The sequence below is a fragment of the Microplitis mediator genome, chromosome 2 (genome assembly GCF_029852145.1).
Source record: "Microplitis mediator isolate UGA2020A chromosome 2, iyMicMedi2.1, whole genome shotgun sequence".
Classification (NCBI taxonomy): domain Eukaryota; kingdom Metazoa; phylum Arthropoda; class Insecta; order Hymenoptera; family Braconidae; genus Microplitis; species Microplitis mediator.
In genome coordinates this window covers 26,271,940-26,277,939 of record NC_079970.1, presented here as the reverse complement: position 1 = coordinate 26,277,939, position 6,000 = coordinate 26,271,940, and positions in this window count along the sequence as shown.

Below are 6,000 nucleotides of genomic sequence, written 5' to 3'. Positions count from 1 at the left end.
AAGATCTTTTAAATAAATATATAGATAGTTAAAACGGTATAAAAGAACATGATCGCAATTTTGTTAAATAAAAAGATAATAAAAAAATAATAATATATCTTGCTTATTTTAAACGCTACAGGCAATCAAGATGTTAGTTAGCTTAAGGTCTTTTGTTATTGAATTCTTGAAAGCAACCAAAGAAAATGGAGAGCCTTTAAGCGAACTTTATCTATATATATATATACGATCAGTAAAGTGAAGTAAAAGCTCGTAAATATGTGATATTCGCCGCAGTGCGTACTTTATTTCCAAAGAATACGATACGCTTTTCAACACAATTTCGAGCTTCAAAAGCTTTTTCATTTTGCTCTTTTTTTTATCCACTTTGCCCTTTTTACACACTATTTTGCCTTTGTGATGTTGCTATTCACTTATATGTGTATACGTAATTCACTGAATGGTCGCGTCCAATCATGAAAATTGTTGCCAATCGATTGACTGACTGGATACAGTCAAATAGATACTAAATTTTATCAATCCTTTGACCCTTGCAAGTAAAACTGACTCTGACTTTATGTTGTCAGTGTTACACATCATGCGAGTATTTGCGGGTAGATATATCCTATATATATATATATATATAAGTAACAGCTTGATATTATTGAACGGCTAAAACGAGATGGTGATCGTAGATATGCATATATCTACGATCTATATATAGTAAAAGGAATTGACCAAAGTTTAGGTAACTAGTTGTTGGAAACTCAACAAACTTACCGATGAGCCCGACACCAACTGACGACAGCGTACTTTTTTATTATCTCATCAAAATCTTAATCATGCTTGCATAATACACTGAAGATTAATTACTTGTACCGACATTATGTATAACAGACAGATGATTGATGGCTTGTAATTTCTATTTATTTATTCAAATTAATTTTCCAATTGCAATTATTCAAGGTTATTTTATAATAAGTAAAGTGAAAAAAAAAAAGGGAATTAAAATTGATTTAATATTTTAATATAACTATTATTACTATTATTCTGAGGTTGAAACGATCGAATTTCAATTGGAAACAAATAATAGAAACGTCAAACCGTGTTGGTACTTTCTATATTCATTTTGTAGAATTCGATTGAATTTTTAAATGGAATTCATTCACGTCAGTTTTAAATATCATCTGACACTTTTCAGTTCAACATTTTTAAATTAAATCATTTCTATAAAAAAATGTAATGAAAATAAAATTTTAAAATAATTATGAAAAGGATTGAGAATAATAATAATAATTTAATAAATATTAAGTAAGCAGTCGGCGAAAAATAAATAGAGTATCTTAAAATTGATTTTTGTTTTTCTTTTTTTTTTTACAATCATGTACTACAAGCGAGTAATGTATAATAAATGTCCAACTAATCGAATAACTGCGTTGACTTTCTACGTATAGTATTGATGTCGATAAGGAATGATTGTGCTGAGTGTCCTTTGAGTCAACTATAAACTCAATTCAAGATCTTCAGCAAACAAAAGCTTTCTCTATTGTATAAATCTTGGTATATATAGAAGCAGGAGCAGAAGCAAGCGAAGCCTCCTGACCAATCAGTTTCTCAGCTCGCAGCACGTGTACAAAAAGATTGCTCTCGAACTATAACAACAGCAACAGCAACAGCAAAAGCAACAGCAACAGCAGTAGCAGCACGAACAAGACGTGATTTGGACCCGGTCTTGCCACTGCCACGTCGCCCAACCACCATCTTACTCTCTTTCTATTCACGTTCTTTCATTCTTTTATACTCAAGATTTAAAGCTTAATACAAGTCTGTTAAACCTTTATCTTCCATTCTTTGTTTACCCTCTGGCACAAGTGTGATAAAATTCATTCATTTTTTAAAATAATTATTGGTTTATTAAAAAAAAAAGAAAAAAAAAGTTTAATAAAAATGTCATTGGAGCTTTTGAGAAATTTCATTTTTTCCAGAATAAAAATATATTTTATATTTATTTGATGTTTGTTATTTTGTAGCGTCAATCGTAATGAATAAAAAATAGTCATGAATAAAATACAAAATTTTTTATAAAATACTAGTTTTTCCGCTCATTTATTATGACGTATAAAGAAATATGTTTTAAAATAATTATACCTTTCAAATAAATGGAATAAAAATATTGTTGAATATTCAATTCATAAAACCGATATTTTATATAACTTTATAAAAATAAAAAATAGGTTTTGAATTAAAAAATTGAATCCTACTTTTTTATTATTATAAATTTAAAAATTTTAATATCGTTGAAATGAAAATGGTAAATGAATTTTTTATGTTAGTCATAAAAAATAAAAATGAATGATAAATAATTCCCTTTAAAAAAAGATAAATTACCTCGAAGAATAAGCACTATTTCACTAATTGTGCATAATATTTTGTCTTTGACAGAATTTTTTCAAAGTCTACTATAAATTCACAGCAAACAGTGAAATTTGATCTAATACTCATTATATAAATAGTATTATATTTCACTATTATAAATACATATAATATAATATACTTTTTACCATTAATTATTTGTTTTTACTCGTATGCTTAAATTCTGTATTATTATATTTCTTAGTTTGGCGGCATATGTAATAATAATAAAAAATAATGAAAAAAATATTTTGCTACATATATTTTCACAACTGCAATGCTGTTAAAAAAAAATTATAATTTTAATTAGTTGTAGGTGAAACTGTAATATTAAATTAACCGATGACAAGACAACTGACAGTCCCTCTCACTTGCTCTCTACATATGTATATGCAAATTAAAACTAATGAAACGTCATGACTTTAACATTACTTTGATCTTCTATTCGGAATTTTCAGTTCACTCAATTGCCAATGATTTTACAGTTTTAATTATTGTCATCAGTACGTAAATTTAAAAATAATAAAAATAAAACAGTTTAATGATCAGAATTTAAATTTTTTAACTTGATAATAATTGGAATAACTTAAAATTTTAAAATGTCTTTAAGTAAAAGAAGATGTTTAAATATATAGAGAATGCAGTTGTTACGTTTTCTGGCATCACAAAAGGCATTAAATCTTTATAACTTGTAACCTTTTCATTCTCGGCCGACTGATCCAATGCGTTTGTTGGTAAAATAATAAATTTTTATACTATCTATAGGTTTACATATATTTATATATTATTTAAGAGTTAATGCACTTAGTGGAGAGTTAATGACAGAGAACTCAGATAGCTGAGTTTTAAAAGCTAAATGTTTAAAATTTTTTATTCTTCATCATCATCATCATCATCATTATTATTATTGCTGTTCCTGCCGCTGCTGCGACCGCCACTGTTATTGTTGTTGTTTTTATTCATTATAAATATATAGATAGATATATGTTCTTATTCTATTATTATTATCATTATTATTACTATCTATATGTAAATGGTAATTGATTCTTTCACCAGCTCTTGAGTAATAATATTTATTTTATATACTTTTTAATGTTTTTTTTCTTTTTACATTTTTCGATTTTTTAATTTTGTTACTGTAAGAATTTCTCAAAAGTTTTAACAGCCTTAAAACTTTAGTAATTACAAGAGTACTTGGAATTTACAGGTGAGTCGTTGGTTCTGTCTGAATCTCAACTCGTGCCCAAGTCGAACACGAGAGAAGTTAAAATAACAGGGAGCTTAAAAAAAGAAAGACGAAAATAGTAGGTAGGTATCAAAAGTAAAGAGTTAAATAACATGAGGAGAGTTGTGGAAATAAAACACTGTTCTGAATTACTGAGTGAACTAAGTGAACTGACGAGCAACAGGCAATGGGCTTTTTGATTTACCTCAAAAGTATCTATAAGTATATACAAGAATATGGTGATGGTGATGATAGATAATGATTAAGACAGGGTTATTCGAGCATCATCTATGTTATTTAACTATTAGCGCAGTTGTTTTCGAAGTTATGTTAATGAGAAAATGAATTTCAAGTCTCGAGTAGTGAAATTTAACAAGTCAAGTAGAGACAGTTATAATTACCAGACACATCAGACTGCATTCCAGATATTAAATACGTAAATCCTTCGAAAAGTTATAATAATAAAATTTCATTCACATAGTCATTATTATTATCGAATACATATTAGATAGATACAATTGTTTGATGATTATTTATTTTTATATATGTATATGCATCCACACGAATTATAAAATACCCACGTACCATGATGTTCGACCGTGACTAGTCTCGGAGTAGGTCGATTTACGCCCTCGAGAGTTGCTCATCATGACTTAACATTTTTTTTTTTTTTTCCGTTCATGACATTAAGCTATTGCTCTGTTAGAGTAAAATAAATGCATTGTTTGTATTTAACAATAATATAAATACTGTCTTATTAATCTATTAAAAGTTTTCTGACTTTTGATAAATATTAACAGACAAATTTTGTGACTTTGCTTTTTACTAATCAGCCTTGATATTTGTATTTATTTATAAATAAATTTGAGTAACAAGAATAAACAATTTTGATAAAAATTTAATGAGATATTAGAAACAATTACGTATTGATGAGAGGTAATAAAACCGCACCAGCTTCATCATTATCATAATTATCATCAGTCGCAACAGAATTATTATTGAATCTTCACTTGACTCTCGCTTTCTACTCCCATTTGTGGACACACACGTCGTTGGTGTTCTTGGTGATGCTGCTACTACTAATGCACTGCACATAGTTACTCAATAATACAAGTAGTTAAGATTGACATAGAAAAAAAAAAGCTGATGGAATGGAAAAACCAAATAGAAAAAAAAAGGTATAGAGTTGATACAGAGCCTCCTGTGTCGTCTCATTTATCGTGCGATCTCTAATTGAAGCGGCACGCAAGATTTTGCAACTAACAACAGCGAAAGACGAGCAAATAGCTGTGGAATTAATGACATCGCGATATTGCTGTAGAATAGCATGAGAATAATTTGACTAACTCGTCCGCAATTATTGTACGCTCTTGACGGTGCTGGTGCTGGTGCTGGTGCTGCTCCTATCCTGCTGTTGGTGCCACTACAACTCTAATTTTATCCAGCGGGCACATCTACCATGGGGATGTTGTTCTCTGTAGAAAGCAACACCAACAGCAAGGGAGAGAGAGAGAGAGAGAGAGAGAAAGATGTAATTTAGCAGTCCTCTCACGTTTACTATACCGTGCCCAGTATGCTAAGCATTTCTGTCCGTATGTCATAAGGAATAATTCAAATGCTGAACAGACTATCAAAAACCAAACATACACAAATCAATGTTTAATCTTTTAACATTAATTTAATACTACAAATTATATAATCCTACGTAATGTATTAATTTTTGTTCAAAAGATATGAAAGATTAATTTTTTAAATTTTAAATAAACTCTGCGGAATAATGTTGGTCTGCAGCCAGTGACAAGATTGAAAGAATTCTCTGATCTTTGTACAGATGGTAGTTGGTGTGATGTTTGCGTGCGTAAGGATTACGGACATTTCACACAGTACAATGAGCAATACACCCACAAAGAACATTCTTGTCGAGTCGAGTGCTCTGAGGCGCGGCTAAAGCACGAGATTATCCTCACTGCCCATCCCCCAGCCATTTCCTATCCTCAATATCTATATCTATTCAATGCATTCACTTCAAATTTTTTATTAATTTACAAATAGTTTTTATTCTCTCTTGGTTACGCACTAATATGACCTACACTTGTTTACATACAATAGAAAATGTATAAAGTTGTGAAAATGAAAAAAAAAAAAAAAAAAATGAAGAAATAATTCTATTATTATTGTAAACAATAATATGCAATATAATAACATTATCTTATTTAATTTATATTAAGTGTCCTGACATCTTTCACGTAAAACTCGTGATTGAGTATAAATAAAAAAAAAATGTATTAGGTTAATATGTAAGAGGTTGATATTTAACAGAGCGGCTTGATATTATTAGGGCAGGTTAAATATCGAGGGGATTGTACGAGGCCGATAGAATTTAT